Source organism: Xenia sp. Carnegie-2017, unplaced genomic scaffold (assembly GCF_021976095.1).
Source record: "Xenia sp. Carnegie-2017 unplaced genomic scaffold, XeniaSp_v1 HiC_scaffold_4, whole genome shotgun sequence".
Lineage (NCBI taxonomy): Eukaryota > Metazoa > Cnidaria > Anthozoa > Malacalcyonacea > Xeniidae > Xenia > Xenia sp. Carnegie-2017.
In genome coordinates, this window is record NW_025813504.1 from 2233999 (window position 1) to 2253374 (window position 19376).

At 33.1% G+C, this 19376-nt stretch overlaps 1 long non-coding RNA gene across 1 annotated transcript; it reads left to right on the forward strand.

The window, feature by feature from the left end:
• The first annotated feature begins 544 nt into the window (after nucleotides 1–544).
• On the forward strand, nucleotides 545–19102 carry LOC124455684. Its single transcript, XR_006951985.1, has 3 exons — nucleotides 545–559; nucleotides 2832–2833; nucleotides 19054–19102. It is a non-coding gene; the product is annotated as an uncharacterized LOC124455684 (long non-coding RNA).
• Nucleotides 19103–19376: the final 274 nt, after the last annotated feature.

Consider the following 19376-nt stretch of genomic DNA (forward strand, 5'->3'; position numbering starts at 1 on the left):
CCAGATGATTTTCCGGTTGGCGAGGAGTTGTATTGGAAATGTTGAAATTTTCAGATTTCTTTGACATCTGTATTCTTTTCACACAAAGATTAAGGAATAAAATAAAGCTCTTTGGGACAATGATTTCTGCACGAGTTGGACTTTGAAGGATTTGAGCAAATATAAGCGCTAAAGAACTAAAAACAGCTGAGAAATTATGCGGTGTAGAACAGTTATGTGTTATCTTAACTTATTAATTTTCTTCCATTTGTTTGTTGGCATTATCATGTTTCTTACCTTTATGTTTGGCATATTATTAGCATATTTTCAATCAATCAGCATACACATGTTTGAAGATGTGAAGACATTCATTTCGTCGAGCTAATCTATCAAAAAAATTGGGGAGATCTGGGTGATACAATCTTTGCAACAACTGCCTTATGAAATATCAAATTGCCTGCTCCAAAAGATAAAACATAAAGTTTAATGAGCCTGTAAAATGTTAACTTGTTTCAAACATCGAGTGTATGAATGAAGTTTTATATTTCTGCTAACAACAATGTTTGTTTTTTGGCAATAAGTTATTTCAAATTAAAATTCACTATATCAATTTATAAAATAACAGCATATACATTACAAAACGCTTTCTTCAGTTATTTGCATCCAAATTATACTTTGTTGAAGACAAAGTATTACCTAAACTCATTAACTTAACGTATGTTTTTAATTAGTGCATAATGCTTAAAACGTCTGCTATTTTACAAACGCACATAATTACATTCAGTGATAACAAAGGCAAAGTTAAGTAAAAGTAAATGTTTGTGATAAAAATTTAAGACAAAGCCACTTCAATTTTAATTTTAGTCTAAAAGGAAATTTGCGGAAGATTATTTCTTGGTCAGGAGGAAAAACGTACATAAAAATTCAAAGTTGTATCACTAAATTATACAACTACAACGGTACAGTATTATTATTGCCGTCTTATATTATATATTGTATGCTTATTAGCCACATTGCTTCGTATACTTAGCCTTTAGCCTGCCAGCTGTTGGTACTTAAGTTACTTTATAGACTTAAATGACAGTTTTACCCTAAATTACGCATAAATTGGATGTGTTTCTTTTACGTCCATAAAGTTTAAAAAATATCAAGTTAATTCTGTGTACTAAGCAAAGAAATTGGACAGAATATAAAAATTTATAAATACTGCGGTGCCCTTCTACTCAAGCATGCATAATTCCTCAGCTTGAACAAAACAAAAAATTGAATAACTCTTACTCAAAGAAAAATTTAGGACAACACGAAGTGACAAAGAGAAAATGGCCAGCGGTAAAAAAGACCCATGTCTAAAATTTTTAAAAATTTTGTCACATCCACATTCAAATTGATTCTATGTGAGAACAGATAAACTATCATATTTAAAAACACAAGTGTTTTTAAAATAAAGGTGAAATGAGCATTGCAACCACTTCCTTTTAAAAGATGCAATGAGCATATATGACGCGTGAACTTGCTTCAAAACATTGAATGTGTCAATAAAACCTCATATTTTAGCTAACAAAGGTCTCAATTTTGCTAGCAAGCAGAAATGCTTTGAAAATCTCAAAAACAGCATCATACAAATTGGAAACATTTTCCTGAGTATAGTGTTATTAAACAAAACTTCGTTGAACACAAAAGATTACGTAAAAGTCATAAAGTTTGCCTATCTTTCTAAATATGGTAAAGTTTCTTATAACGTTTGTCTTTTTTCCAACGGATAGAAATTAAGTTAAATTTTAACAACAACAAAGTTAAGTAAAAGTTAATATTTGTGATACAAATTTAAAAGAAATCCAAGCCATGTTTCAATTTTGTTTTAATAAAAATGTACGATAAACGATTTCTTTGCCTGGAAGAAGAACATACCGATACAAATTCAACGTTTTCTTACTGGACCATATTTATAAGCAATTTGCACTTACATTACACGGCACTAATATGGCATATTATAATTGTTGTTAAACTATCTGTCACGCTCATTGGCTACATTACTTCGTATATTTAGGCACAGCTGTGTCGGTTGTTCATGCTCATATTTTGACATTTTTAACTTAAACGAAAGCTTTAACCAAACGTATAGGCATAAGATATGTATCACATTTTTCTTCTCATTCTTAAATCTCAAAAATATAAGATATATATCAAGTACACACGTCAAGCTTCATATATACTTAATTGCAAGCAGATAAATATAATTTTTTAAAGGAAAACATTAAGAATCTTCCAAAATGGTGTCTTTTTACAAAAGCATTTTTTATTTCTTTGAACTCAAACAAAACAAAAATTGCATAACACTCACTCAAACAGAATATATTAAAAGACATTAATTAAAAGCAGAAAAACACTGAGCTAAAAAGTGTCTCGTTTCTAAAATTTGACAAAAATAATTGTTTGCTCTAACTTTCAAATCCCTAAACTTTAAAATCCCTAATCTTCAATTAAAATTTTCGCATTATTGTCGACAGAGACAAACGATGATAGTAAAAATATAGCTACAGTATTTTAATAAGGCAATGTTGAAACTGAAAAGGATTTGAGGTAAACAATAATAATAGAGATCACATTTCCTTTAGATTTCATGTGAAATGAAAAATGTGAAATTTTACAAATCATACAAAAATGCATAACACTGGTCAACAAAAAGAAACTTTTTAAAAGGTGTCTGATATTTTTTGACAGATTTACTATATTTTTGCTATGCTAAATCTAGAAATAACATTCATTTTGCTCTCGGAGGTCAAATTTTTTTGCAAATTTGAATTTAAAATTATGCGACTTTAGTTATATTTTTTTAAAACAATGTTTTCAAGATGTACATGTTTTCAAGATGTTTCAAAACAAAATGTCAGTTTTTATGATAAAATTGCAGTATTCCAAGAAAGAATCATGTACACTTCATGTACAGTACATGTAACTAAAAATGAAAACTTAATGTTTGCATTATTACGGTCTAAATTTTCGTTTTTTTGATTGTCGCGAATGTTTTGGTGCTTGCACATCTCTTTTTAAATTCCAACAGTAGTTCGCCATCATCACCATGTCCCACCTTTCTTAAGTCATGGTGAAAGCGTTCTCCTTGCTCATCGCTTAAAGAGCCAAGATTTCGGGATCAATACCAGCTTTAATTTTTCAGTTGACAAATTGGGGAAGGTTTTACAACGAAACTGAAAACACCGTCCATCTTTATCCAAAGTTTTAGTGAATTGCCTTATCAAACCGAACTTTATGTGCAGTGGAGGAAATAAAATACGTCCCCTGTCAACTAGAGGCTTGTTTATCACATTTTTTGCTCTACAACTTGCAAGCTCTTCACGTACTGGCCATTCTTTTTTCACGTAATGATGAGTACGATCCCTACTATCCCAGAGGCATAAAAAGTATGGGTATTTGGCAAATCCAGACTGTTGACCAAGCAAGAAGTTGACCATTTTAAAGTCAACGCAAATCAGCCATTTATGTTGGTCATAAGAAATTTTTTCTAGGACGTACTTAATTGCTTCATGCTGTTCTTTTAATGTTGTCGAATGTGCCAATGGCACAGATGCAAATTGATTTCCATTGTGTAACAACACACATCAAGGACCTTTGCTGCTGTCGATAAAAAGTCGCCAGTCCTCTGATTTGTATTCAGGTACGCCGAGATGTTTCAGTAGCTCTACTATGTCATTGCAATAGACTAATTCTTTTTCTTGAGCAAAATATCTTAAAAATTCCTGGTGCCTGGTACGGAAGAAACTTACCTTAACTTTACCATTTAGCATGTTCTTGTCCTTTAAACGAGATGCAAGAAGTTCGGCAGAGTCTTTTGGCAAATTTAAATCGCGAACAAGATCGTTTAGTTCGTTTTGGGAAACAATTTTGCCATCGGGAAAACAATTTAGTCATGTGGAAAGGATGCATCAACGGTAGTGGCAATGCTTTGAGTTTCATCCTGGCTACTACTGCTTTCTTCAATACTTGTATCTTCAAATACAAGTACGGGAATTTCTTCACTATAAGGAGTAGGGCGCATAGCTGACGGTAGATTGGGATACTCCAGTGTTGTAAGGATTTTTCTGTTAATTCCCATGACATTGATAGCACAAAAGTAGTAATCGGTTGCATGATTTAAGGCTCGCCAAATCATGGGGATGCCAAAGTTCATGGACTTTGCGCCATCTTTTGCAAACCATGTGAGGTGCCCAACTTTTGTCTTGATCGCCGAGCTTCATGCCAAAATATGCATAGTAAACGCGCTTGATAAAGGTGGTGACAGTATTGCGATTTGGTGCAAGTGTGTATTCACCACAAACATAGCAAAAAACATCTGGCTTATTTTTCTTATTTCTACTTTTATTATTTTACGTACATTAATATGTTGGTGTGTTTTAACAAGTTTTACCATTGAATTTCAGTATGGGCTAAATAAAGCCTTATTTTATCTTTAAATATCCCATAATAATCGCAAAACCTAAACTCCCTAATTGAAATTCAATCAAAAATTGCTTATTCAAATGCTTTCTTCTTTGTATTGCTAGTGCTAAAAAATTTAAATTTGTTCAGATAATAGAACTTTAAAAGGTAAATGGTTAGTGCTTCTGTTGTACCTTTCTCGGGTATTTAAAAGTTAAAAAATAGAAAATTAACGATAGTTTAAAATCTCGACCTGACCCAGCAAAAATAGTGTTATTTTTGGACTCAGCACATCAAAATTATCCAAAATCAGTTTACAAAACTGAGACACCAAATTTGCTGTTGACCAGTGTAATGAATTTATTCAAGTATATATAGTTTTAACAATAATTTAAAACGTTTCGGTAATAATAACAAATAACTGTTCTACACCGCATATTTTCTCAGCTGTCTTTAGTTCCTTAGCGCTTTTATTTGCTCAAGTCCTTGAAAAGAAAAAACTACTCTTCCGATATGGTGACGCTGAGTTCTTAGCACACACACATCTTGTTTTTAAGTATCGATGCTTTATCGTTGTTGATCGTATAAATAGACCCGAGCTGCAAAATAAACGTAATTGTCAACGCTCGACATAGAAGTAGCTACATTGGCGACTGGAAACACGAAGAACACGTTTCTCTTCTTTTGGTTGAAAATATGAAAGTTATTTCAAAAACTGTCACTCTTTTGCTTTTGTTTTGTGTATTTTCGTCTTGCTCTGGAAAACCAAAGTGGTTGTGGATGGATGATGAATTTGTTGAAGAAAAAAACATGTCCGAAATGGAAAAGAAAAAGCAAGACACTAACGATCTTCTGCAGCCAACACGATGTATCTATTCAGACTCTCGTCAAAGCAAGCGCTGAAACTTCCTCAAGTTAAACTATGACCAAAATAATTCTTAAATGATCTAATTTCTGTATGAAAACTCATTAAAATAAAATAATAAGATCGAAGTATTGACAAACTATATTTGTGTGTTGAAGGAGTTCCCGTACATTGTATATGTCGTTTTATGTATACAATAGCGTTTGTCTGAAGCAGTTCGAGCAGTATTACTTTCCAACTTTTGCCTTTTACATCTATTTTAAAATGAAACACTTATTTACAGTCTAGACTATATATGTATTTTCAAGTTTTCGTTTATCGTTGTTCGTTCAAAGCTTGATAATTGCAATACATTGATGCCGTTGAGCACAAAGAACTTGTTTATATGTTTTGTGATGGAAATGGTGGGGCGGTGAAATGTAATGCATGAAAATATTTTCTTAAACCATCTCAGACTCTTTTCTGATTCTTTAATTCTTTTCTGTGTGTGTTTCGTCTTGCTGGGCAAAACCAAAATTGTCGAGGGTTGATGATGAATTTGTAGAAGAAGAAAACAGAACCGATGAGAACCAGTAGCTACTGCGGATTTGTTGTATTTATAAAGTGGAAAAGTAACCACGCAGGGCGCAATTTGATTACCAAGTCTTTTCATTTCGTAAAATATTTATTTTCAATAATACTTTTCCTTATTCTGACTTTACCTCATTTTTGGTTGTAAGTTGGCATTTTTCGAAAATATGAGTTCTATGACGTGCAAAACTCTATGTATGAAGCCAATTTCGAAGCAATGATAAATGCAAACAAACTTTAAAATACTACAACTATATGACAAACATAACTTGTATACATGTAATATATGTCATATAATTTAACCTAAAGGCTACTCTCTGCCAAAATTTGCTGCCAGCAATCAAACTATTCGTAGTCTTTCCACGCGCGGCTGAAAAAAGTTCATTTACAACAATAAACACAATGCTGTTTGTTGAGAAGACAAACATGTGTTTCCTGCGTGGGTCACACGATTGTTCACGAACTCTGATCTATATACTTCTGAACAACAACAAAGTACGAAGACAAAGACATCTCGTTGTAAGATCCCATCCCGTTGAATTTAGTGGTGCTCGACTGATTTCGTATGAAAGTGAAGATAAACATCCCCAAGTTAACGTTCTAACATCCTTTTTCTGATTTTAAAAACTTCCAAATCCGCCATTCATACACTATTGAGTAGAGTTTTCGAAAAATTAAGGGAATGTTTGAAAAGAAACGCCAATTTTTGAAGTTATCAGTTCGAATAAAACATGTTGTCTCAAACAACGATAACTGGTAAACCTAAGCGCTTTACAATTGAATGGCAAGCAAAATTCAGCAAAACATTGAGCTCGTAGTATTCTCGTGGACTTTTTAAACTGGATTATTATATGGCAAGTGCCAAGAGTCACTTTCAGCAAAATGGTGCGCTTTGATTATCTCATTAACATTTTTGGCGGCAAACATTTCCCCGTAGCTAATTGATGGACGTTCAAATCATTTGCAGTAACAGCGTAAACAAACTCGTGAAGCAAAATGAAAAAAAAAACAAAGAACCATATTCTTGACTTGAAATTCAGCCATGTTTGTGGTATGATACAAAAGAATATTTTATCAGCGCTATTGTCGGCACCAGCTGACGTTGAGAGCAAAACTGTTTGATAAATCTCAAGAGAATGGTTGCAAGTCAACAATACGAATGTGAGACGAAGGAAAACGCTAGGAAAGTGTTTTAAATTATTCAGACAACAAAAATTATGACGATGTATTTTTTATTGACGAAAACTAAAGAAGCGAAAACAATCCCTATATAAAAAAGCGAGTATGAAAAGGAAAGAAAGCCTTGTTTCAAATTAAGTTATGCCGCGAATAAAATTAAATTTATTCGCGTCTCTTTTTCCGAGTCTTTAATTAAAAATCTCGGGCCTCTGTTATTGTCACGGATTGAGAACGTTCTCGTAAAGACCTCACGCTCGGTTATTAAGAACTTATAATACATTTATCAAAAAGTCATAATTACGTTTTAAGATACTCTTGTACATCTTATCAGAACAGATTTTAAGATAACTTTCACTTATATTTCTACTAGTTACGATTAAATTCCTCATTTTAGTCCGTATATTATGATCGAGATTTTGTGTTTCAATTCTCAACAAATCAAATTGAATTATTCATTTTATTTACAACATTGTCGTCTTACAAGAAATACCTGTGTGCATATCACCTTTAGAAATTGGAAAGCATTTAAACAATGATTTAAGACTGTTACGATAATTCGTAAGCCTAAGTTCGTATAAGATTGGAATGAGAGCAAAATTTAAAAAAAGCAACTGGTTCATAGTGCTCTGCAAAGTGTTTAGCATAGCTGCTCTGTATTTTCCCTAATCTCTCGTTGATTTCCACTTGTTTGGCGACGAAATATGGAAAGGCAGTTACAAATAAAACTATATTCAGAATGACGATTGTCTTTGCAATTTCGATGTGTTTACTGTTCTGCTCTTGCCCATTCATATTTGCATTTCGTCGACTTAGCATTACTTCCTTGATGATAAAACACTTCATGATAACTCGGAGGAAAACAGCATATTCTAAGACGGCATATTCGGTTATATAAATATTTATCACCTGCTCGAACGAAATATCAGAAATTTCATGTGAAATTTCTCCTAAAGCCAGGCTACATGCCACAAACCATATTGTAACGCACAATATGGTAATATCTGTCGAATGTGCATAAGATGTTTGGCAGTGGTGTATGTTTGCCATGTAAGTGATGTCAAGTGAAAAATAATCCTGCCGCTACAAGCATCCACAAGTAAAAACAGGAAAACATTATTTCATTTGGCACTGTGATTTTAAAGGCAAATCCCTAACCAAGAATTAAGAACTTTGAAAGAGAAGCAATAAAATCGGCTGTGGCTAAATTAAAAATAGTTATCCATGGTACAAGTTTTATAATAAGCAGAGGATCAAAAACAATAATAACGATAAGAAAACTGTTGCTAAGAACGCCAATCACGGACACTGCTATTGATGTGTATGTTGCCGCCTGACATCCTTTATCACATAACATCCCCTATGACAAAATTTTCAAATATCTAAGCAAAAGTTATATATTAATTACAACATTTTAAAGGAAAATTCTTGTCTTTGAATATAGATTTATGAACTAGAAGTTACTATCGCAAGGGGAATTGCTGCCCAGCCCCCCTTGTCGGCAAAAATTTGCACGGTACAGTCGCACCCCTTAGAACCACTTCTTCGTATACAGCAATCTAGGTGCTTTCATACGTACGTTATGATTAGGTGATTTTAATGATAGAAAAAGAAATTCTACATGTGGGCCTTTTTAACTTTTAACATTGCGTTTGATAGATATATTTCGCCATGTTTAGAGGTTTCTTTCTATTTTAAGGCCAGTTCACACGTTCCGATTTGTCGGATCCAATTGTTTTTGTTCCGTCTTTTGATTGCTTGGTCAGACGGTCCAATAATTTTGTTGATTTTTATATTCATTTTGATACTTATAATCGTTTGAACAGTCATTTGTGTCATCCAGTACATGTATTGACAGGACCCAACAAAATCGGATCGTGTGAACGGGTCTTAATCAACGTGCCACACGCAATGCACTGCTGACTTTATATGGAGTAAGTGCAAACAAAGGCACGCGTTATGAAAGCCAAAGGTTGATTTCCGGCAAAATATCTTCCGTGCTTTAAATCTTATTTCATTTCATATTTCAAAATAATTTTAAAGATAAATTCATTAAAATTTCGAATTAAAACAATTTTTTGATAAGATGTTTATACCCCAGCATATTGTCTATTGAGTATGATACTTTGTTCACTCAACCGATAAATCAATTGCATGTTTACATACGTAGAAACAGACAACACTATACAACTGTAGTTTTGTTTCCACTATTTCTTTTAGAACATTTTTGAATTCTCGATACTTATTGCTGGATATCTGTCAGCAACAAAGTCTAGTCTTGTAGCCTTGCATTGCTCTGCAAGCTTTACCAAATAATCAAATATTTCATCTGCAAATTCACCAAATGTTCTCTATTTTCGTTATGCAGCCTGCAATACTGCCATTGCATCAACCATTAGTGCATTATTATCAACAATGTTTGCTATATCTACAGTTGGAATGTTGGCTGCTTCCTCTAAGATGTGCAACATCTTGGCTTTCGTTGTCTTCACAAGTCCCCCTGTCGGAAAAGCGATTAAAAATGGAAATCACTTACACTGTAAGCTAAAAACTCCTTTAGATTAATATCACGAGATTTCGAAATAACCAGAAATTGGACAAAAAGATTTGTCTTAACAATGCTTTGACGGCTCTTGCCGTTTGTTACCGTTACTTTGTTGATCGTGACACACGAGTACATACGAGTACATACGAGATATATGTATATACGATTGACATGAGTACTACGAATGACATACGAGTAGATACGAGTGACATACGACTACATACTGGTCACAAGTATATATATATATATATATATATAACCCAAACCCTAACCCTAACCCTAACCCTATATAGTCGTATGTCAGTCGTATGTACTCGTATGTCAGTCGTATGTACTCGTATGTCAGTCGTATGTACTCGTATGTCAGTCATATGTACTAGTATGTACTCGTATGTACTCGTATGTACTCGTATGTACTCGTGTGGTATTTTAGTTACGATCCACTTTGTTAGATTCAAACAAATAATTATGTATGCATAAAATGAAATCTTCATAAGGTAATTTCGTCTGCATTAGCTATTTGTTCCGCCTGGTTAATTTAGCAACAGGCTAATTTATCCACGTTTGTTAAGCCTGTTTTCTACTAGCCACGTCTCGTATCGTAGCAAAATGTAACATGACGCATGCCTGCTTGTGCCAATTGACCATTAAATTCATAAGCACGCATGCGCCATTTCACGTTTTGCTACGATACGTTACGATACATGGCAAGTGAAAAACATGCTTTACAACCAAGTTTTAAGGTTAATATAACTATATCATGTCGCTTGGATTTTACAATGGTCTTCCACGATGTATATGAGACAAAAACTAGTTTATGATGATGTTACTTTTAACTTGCTTTGCTTTTACTAATACGGTACAAATCCTAACTCTATCAAATTCCAGAGACACGGAACTGTAAAGTACGATGCTGTGTATGCTAATTAAATTGTTATGCATAAAAATTTCAAAGCATACTTTTTTAATACGGGTCCCATTGTTCTTGGGACACCCTGTATTAAGATAACAAGATAAGACTTTCTCTTCGATGGCTGTTATTTATAAAAAAGTAGAATATTAGACCAAGAAGCTACATCAATGCTTTTGTTGTTCAAATACTGGCATGTATAGAAATCAAAAATATTTTTGCTGTGGTTTTGAAGCAGAAGTTTTCGTAACCAGATATGCTGGGTAGGTACCTTTATCTAAAATAAAACACTTAATATAAAAAAATGATGTAAAATGATAGTAAAGATTTTATGCAAAGGACTAGACAAAGAAATTCAAAGTCCCATGTTTGTTTAATTTAGAGAAAAAGCTTTCTTTTGTTTGATTCAAGTTTTACTTAGGCTTTGCAATCGAGCAACTTTTGCTGTCTTCCGCAGTATCGAAACAACCAACACTGTCCGACAGTTTTCTTTTTTAAGTTGCTAAAAACGGGATGTAATTGAAGAGTAAACACACATAACCTTTTTCAAATTTTATTTCGTTTTTGTCTTCAGTTACTGTGACAACAGTAGATTTCTAAAGAAATTAATAATGATAATTTTATAAAATACACTCGCGCGGAAGGAAAGCTGCAGGTTGAGTATGCTACTGCGTGTAATGTGACATAGGTATCACTCTTCATCATGCAAAAACTCTAATAACAGGAAAACAATTTGCTAACTCATGTTTTTCCCACACAGGGCTTGTTCAAAATCGACGTCCTTAGTATCAACAATCTCACGACCGTACCTAGAATGTCAATTTTTGTGGTGGGAGTAGGGTGATTAGTTATAAATTCAGTTTTGCCCGACAGACTTTTTTGAATGTGATTTAGCTTTCTTAAGAAACTAATCAGGCACGACTGAATATACAACCCCCCCATTTAGCCTTCTAGCTATGGCTATAAATCTGTAGTATGATACTAAAGACTCTTACCACCAGTGGCGTAGCCAGCAAGCAAGTTATGGTCCAGCTATGTAAATTTTAGATCATTAGCATTATTTATTTCTGTAGAAATCTTTTGATTTTACTGTTAGTGAACACAGAAAAAATTAGCATAGCAGGACCAAATTTGCGAGCTGTCTACGCTACTGTTGGCTAATTAATATGTGTGTCTAACATAACACTTGCTTAATGTCTAATAGATTTCATTAACAAGGCATGTATGCATTTCGACATTCATGAGGCTTTTATCCATAATCAATAGCTAATACTTTGACCACATCAAAAATTATTACATTTTTCTACCCGTTTTTTTCCGCCATTCAAACAAGAAAAGATAAAAGGCATGTTCAATGTTGCTCTAAGCATCTTGAGCAGGAGTCTAGAAACTCTATATAATGAAACTGATATGCCTCATTGCACACAATCCACTGCTCTTTTTATAAGCATACTTTATTGAGAAATTCCGTAATTTGTGTTTATTGCAGCTAGCTATAACACTGTTTATTGACTACCATGTATCATAAGGCGAATTGAATCAGTTATTGTCTAATTGATTTTTTTATCATAAGCTTACAATTCATTTTTCTATTTCAAAATACTTAGATGAAAAGATTCGTAATTACTAAATAATAAATTTGCTTGCCGTGAAGAATGATTTCAGTAACGCATCTCACAATGTTAAATAAGCTCTATGATTTCAATAACGCTGTTTTATAGATTTATTTGTGAAAACCTAAATATTAAAATTTTAGATTGGTAGTCAATTGACTAATGATATCTTGAAGTTTAGTGATAGGTATTTATCTTACACTGATAGAAGCTAGCTCCGAACCAATTGGATCAATAAACTTTCTCGCTGAATTTTTGAATAGCTAAGATTTAAGGCTAAAATCACGCAGATGTGTTAATTTTGCAGTCGTTCGTTTATTTGTTTGTTCGCTTATTTTTCCCAGTGTTTCTTATGAAGAAATGTTTTCTATGTTCCCTTAAACATACAGTTATCGATCACAGTGTTATGTGAAATTACTTTACCTGATCGCTTATCTGGCTTATGTAGAGTCATATCTTTACTTATATATTTGCCAAAACGATTAAAAATTCTCTAGCTATTGAAAATTCCTTTCATTTAACTAGAGTACGTACTATAGTAGCACGAACTTTCCATGTAAGAACTGGCCTCTATAAAAATGCAAACAGATCGTACCATACAAAATTTTATCTGGATGCTTAACTATTTCTTTTAAAACATATCATTTTTATTCCATTGTTCTTCTCTAGAAGTTCATTGTAATATTTGATATTTTACTAACTAATATACACAAAAGATAATCATTTGAACTAATATCATTTTTTATAGTTTCACGCGAACATATGTTAGACATTGTAACCAAGACAAAGTAATCACCCAAAATCCTTTGAAAAGACTGGCTGTTTTCGACCACCTTGAACTACACCGACAGCTGTGAAAGCGTCACGATTGCAGCGAAACTCAATGTGAGCATCATAACAAAATTTTTCTGTCTTGTCAATAAAAGATTTTCCAAAATTTTGACGTAATGCAACTTTATTTTAACATTAAATATTTTGTGATTTAAAACTAAACAAGATATGATCAGTTGCTTTTAAACATAGCTACTAAACAGTTGTATTCATTTTTATTGTTACACGACAAATCCAGAGTGAAACCAGAACGCTAATTAGGGGAGAGGGGGTAAATATTCATATATTCAGCTCTGCCCTGATGATTTCTTTTGAAATTAAAATCGCAAACAGAAGAAGTCAGCATGAAAGAGCTGAATATATGAATGTGGGAGTACAGTGGCTAAACTTGAAGGCCCAAAAAGTTGTTTGAGATATGCACTACACAGTGGCGGATTCAGAGCACGACAAAACAATCCGGAGAACGCAGTAGGATGAGATTAAATCAATCAAGAAAATTATATTTGTTTTTTTGCATTAAAAATGTCAACTAAAGCATTATTCATTACAATCAATTTTTTGTTTTTTGACTAAAAGAAAAATTAGTTGAAAATAGGGAAGTTGTATACGCTAGAATATCATATTGGAATTATTCAAAATGTTATATTTCTAAAAGCCTCAAAGAAATATCCTTTATTTCATTTTGGAAATCTAGTGTCAATTTAAAATCCAGACATCCAAGGATAGTGGAGAGTGTCACCGAAAGACTGCTCTTTAACATGTGAATATACATTCGTTTCATGGCAAATAAAAACATTTTAACATGAAAATTGCAAAAAGATGTAAAAAATTTTCTTTTTGTTCAAGACGTGGTGGCCATGGTTTTGTCTAACCCATTTTGCTTTGCACATAATGGGGGGCATGCCTGGATAATGAGAATCACTGAAGTAACGTATAGGAAAATATACCTAAAGAAACTAGCTAAAGAAGAAACAATCTTCCAATATAATGCATGATCGAAATCTTAAAATTGTGCGGTTCACTTGACCATCTAATAGAGTTCATGCTAATCAACTGCAGATGTAAAAGCAGAAAAAGAAATGAATAGCGTATCAAAGGGAGCAAATCAAACTGTTACTTAAGAAAAACTAAGAAAAGAAAAAGTGAGAAATACGAAGTATTAAAAAACCTGGAAAATAGGTACTTTGAATTAGACGCAGAGTATAATGATGAATGAACAGTAATAACACGTTTCAAGAGCGTTTTTTATTCAAATTAAAAGACAGATTCAACAACACAAAGCCAACAACAGCTTGTGCAGATCATTATTCAGTAACAATAAATATATTTAGGAATAAAATAGCCAAACTTCCTAAATAGCGTCACTGCTTAGAGTTAACATTCAGTCATTCACATGACTTATTTCAAAGACCTAAATTTTGTTCATGAAATTTACTTACATTCTTATAATTATTACAAAATGTCATTTTGATTGCAAAATAGCTGTGCTGTAACTACAGATGTGGGAGCTACCAAAAAGCATAACACTTCTAACCTTTGAGAGAAAAAAAATGATAAAAGGAGATTTAAGTCAAAGCTTACAAAGTTTAAATTCCCAATTCAAAAATTTGTGCGATGAATATAAAAAGGAAAGAAAACTTGGAGTTAATTGACATCAACACAACTTAAACATTTTAATGTATATATTAAAAACACTTTCCTCTCTTAACCATGTATACCATGTATATTTAATTGTTTAATGTAAATACCATAAAATTCGTCAATCTTACGCACATGTTTTTAAATACTAACGAATAATACTTTATTTGTTCAGCACAGTACCTGTTAAAGACAAACATTTCGAGTAGCATTAACTAAGCATATTTTTATTAGTATGCTAAGGACGCTTATACTCCTTGCGTTATATGTCATAAAACACCATTTTAAAGGTCATCAAACTAATTTATATTTATTTCCACATATTTATTGTTTGATGTGCGACCATCACAATGCTAAAATGCATAGAAGTACTTGAAACATGACTGTTTCCTCATTTTCTTTAATGTATTGTTCAAAGGCTTCAGAATTTTTATTTTCTTAAGTAACATCAAATAAATCAGAAACTTTTATTATAATCCAACAAAGAAGTTTTTATATTTTATAGTTTTTGGAAAAAAGTATTGAGATGTAAACAAGTTCACTTCATTATATTTGTAATGCCTTAATGATGCACGTTCGTATAGTTACTCAATGATTGTATGTGCATCTTTACTTATTTTTACGTTTACAGATTTTTTATGATATATGTAATAACCAGTTCTAACTTCTAAATTAGTTCAAATTAAGTTTATCGACCACTACCTATTATAATGTAGAAGCGACGACTTGAGTCATGTTCAAAGTTCTAAAAGACTCTGTCTGTTTTTTAACAGAGTCGATAATTTTCTGGGAAGATGTTGAATTTTACATCTTGCTCATTTGAAGCAGGTAATCACACAAAATGTCTTGAAAAAGTGTGAAATAATTTGGGACTTTAACATCTGTAAATGAAACATTCTCTCCTAATACCTTTTGATAAAGTGGCTGTTTACTTTTTCAAAACATAATCAAAGGCGTAAATAGATTATCAATTGGTGGAACGGTATATATTCAAACAATCGGTTGCGCTTAACTGAATTCTTTTGAAACCCAAGTCACTTTCAAAATTGAACGGTTTAGCTAATAAGCTATTTACTAAATCAACATCAGTTGAGCAAATCGCAGTCGCACTTGAAGCCATTGTGTCATACACAAATACAAAATAGCAATTTGAGAGTAAACACAATGGAAAATTAATACCGACAATGACACGTAATTTGATAATCACTAATCGCTGTATGTATTAAAAGGTCGAATAATTACAACCTCCGCCAATTTAAAATAGCGGGAGTTCGACTATAAAAACAGCAGATTTGAGCATGCGTCAAGTCCCTTAGCCAACCAGAATTCAAAACTTCTTATATAGAATTATAGCAATTTGAGAGTAAACACAAAGGAAAATTAATACCGACAATGACACGTAATTTGATAATCACTAATCGCTGTACTCGTATTAAAAGGTCGAATAATTACAACCTCCGCCAATTTAAAATAGCGGGAGTTCGACTATAAAAACAGCAGATTTGAGCATGCGTCAAGTCCCTTAGCCAACCAGAATTCAAAACTTCTTATATACCATTGTTCCACACTCCGAAGATGGGCGGAATACGTGGAGAATCGCGCGAGTATGCAATGTGCGAGAAAAGGCGGTTCCTAGGTTACATAACAAATCTTGAGATTTTGCTGTATTACGATTACGAACCACCTAATAAAAGCGTAAATTTGAACGAATAAAACATAATATTACAAATTGTTCGTGAAATAATGTATATCTCTTATGATGACCGCTAGCTACGCCAATGGTCATCATCAGAGAATACATATAATATATAAATCCTAACACGGTTTTTTATGATCAGACTTGACGAGAGGGAATCACCTTCGGGATATTCGCGTTTACCTGTTGAGCTACCACGCCCACAGGGATTGGAGACGAGTCAAATCTCTTAAAACTGCGTATGAACGAGAGACGTACGAACGACGTATAAACGACGTATTTCTCTCGCCCATACGCAGTTTTAACAGATTTGACTGTGGGCTTGGTAGCTCAACAGGTAGAGCGGCGGACTAGTATCCCGAAGGTGCGAATTCAAATCTCGTCCAAGTCACATGTTTTTCATGTGCATATTAAAAAAACCGTGTTAGGATTAATATATTATATGTATTCTCTGATGATGGCTTTCGAATAAGGTATGACATATAAAAGCTGTTTATTTGACTATTAGCGTTATTTAAATATAGCGTCTTTCCAAATTGCCCTCATGTGGTACCGCTGCGTGGATAGTATTTGATGAACCATCTGTTTTAAAATATTTAATAATTTATTTCTTCAGCTTGTATAAATAGACCTAAAGTACCAGATAAATTCCATCATTGAAGCTAGTCGACTGAGAAGAATTTTGGTGTACTTATTATCTTTTGCTGGTGGAAAGCATGAGACGTTCTTCAAAAGCTGTAATTTTTGTCTTGCTGATTTGTGCATTTTATTCTTGCTTGGCCAAACGAAAGTGGCTCTTGCTGAATGATGCTGTTATGAATGAAGCAATGGAAAGAAAAATAGATAAGATGAAGCAAGTTGGTGAAGAAGAGTCAAAAACGAAAAAGTGCACTTATTGTCCATACTCATTCGTTTATTTTTGCAATAACGAAGAACACTGTAAATAGTTATACATCCTATTTGAGAGTGATCATTCATGTAAGTAGAAAACTAGTAAATAGAAAAAAATAAAATAACTGTTTGTGCGTACAGTGCAGCTATATTATCTTGTCTGCAATGACTATGTCCTGTAAGTATCTGAAAAATAATGTTGTTGCTATTCTTGTCATACATGCACTTATTTGAAACTCAAAATCATAGTTAAAATGCTCTGAAGAAAATCTCCTTAAAACATTATTTTCATGAAACTGATCATCAAACATTCAAAGTTCAAATCCAGGTATTCCGGTGGCAGTAAATAAGAATTCTTTGAGAACATTCGTCGAAATCTTTTTTTACTTGTCATCATCAGTTCTTAAACAAAACTGTGTCTTGAGGCAAAAATTGTCATTGATTGAGTTGGAGTTTATTAATCTATGTGCTTTGTAATCTTTTCGATACAATCCTTTACGTGCTCAAACTGTCCTTGATTCTTGAAACACAAGCTATGTTTGTTATCTGTTTTCAATCGCCTAAATGCATTTTGCTTTCTTGATCAATGCTGATAGAAATATCGAAAAAAATTTTTTAACAATTCTCATTAATTTTTTCTTATGAAGAACTACTCGGCGAAATTCCTTATCAAATTTACCTATCACCAGGTATATCTTTTTGCATTGGTTTGATAAAGCAATTATAGATAGTTACTTACTTGATTGTAACAAGCTCTCATTCAATAAAAGATTCTTTGTAAACTCATGCATGGACTTTATCAGAAAGTTCTAAATACATGCAAAAAGTAAACGCTTTTAATCGTGCTGCTACAAAATTATGAAAATATCATGCATAAGGTAAGTGTACATGTGTTTACAAGTAATAAGTTAACAGCTCATTTTTTAGAAATTCCCAAGCTATATTTAAATTAAACCCATAACAAATAACCTCTTTGAATTTCGTATTAATAGAAACGAGTACTTCAAAGTTTTTATTAAGAGTTGTCCTTCCACACAGGGAATTATTTTAACTGAAAATTAAGTACATGATGCACAGTTTTTAAATTACTTTGTAAACGTCTTTCACAACAGAAGTCGTTCGAAACAAAACCTGTATTGCGTTAATAGATACTAAACTTTGCCCATCTGCTTTAAACTACTTAATGATTCATTGCTGAACTGAAAGACTTAATGAAATCCATGGTGGTATATAAATTCAATTGAGTGGGATGTAATTCCCGATACATTGGCGAAACGTCGTTCCATTTATCCACCAGAATCAGGGAAAATACCACAACATACAAAAACTCTCCTATCTATCGATTTCTTAAATCTCATTTCTGTAAAACCAAATATTCACCCTAATGCTTCAAAATCATCGAAGCCGCAGCAGGGGCGGATCCAGGCTGGTGCAACTGATGCAAGTGCATCAGTCATAAAATTGAATAGTTAATGTTTCACAACATTATAACTTACAATCAATACGAGCAAAATGCAAGAAATATATCAGATTGGAACGTTTATAGTTTCTAAATGCTTTAAATACCTTAACACTGACAATATATTGACAACAGATGTACATTAATGATTGAGAAATATTGTTAAAAGCCTTCGTAGATTGTTTACAAGTGAGTATCATTTTGATAACAGCCGCATTATTAAAAAATGCGTCGCTAAATATGGCGTTTTTATGTGTCGAAATTTTTAGCGAAAATTTGTTTCATCATCCAGCTACACTGAGCTGAATTTGTATTACTACGTCACGGTGGCTAGATAGTGAATCACTACGTCACGGTGGGGAAAAAGTGCACCAGTTGGTGCAACAGTCCCTAGTCTCTTTGGCCGAGTGAACCACCTAAACGTCACGAATTTCATTGTTTTTTAGGCTACGTCACGGTGGGAAATCGCTGCTGACTGTTGCACTTAAGCCCACGAACACCACAATTTCATTCTGACTGGTGCACTTGAGCCAGCGTTATAAATCTTCAAACCTTCAAAATTATAATTACATGACTATGGCATTTGGCTTATTTATATCTTGAAGTCATCATGGCTGAAAGTAGGCATATATACGATCTTGGCTCATTGATTCAAGACAGTAAAACCAGCGAGATTTCTTCTGTAAGAAAGGATTATGAAGCAAAAGTCTCTGCTGCCATTTCCGACTAAAACAGACCTGTTTCGAAAAGGAAAGCTGGCAAGAGATCT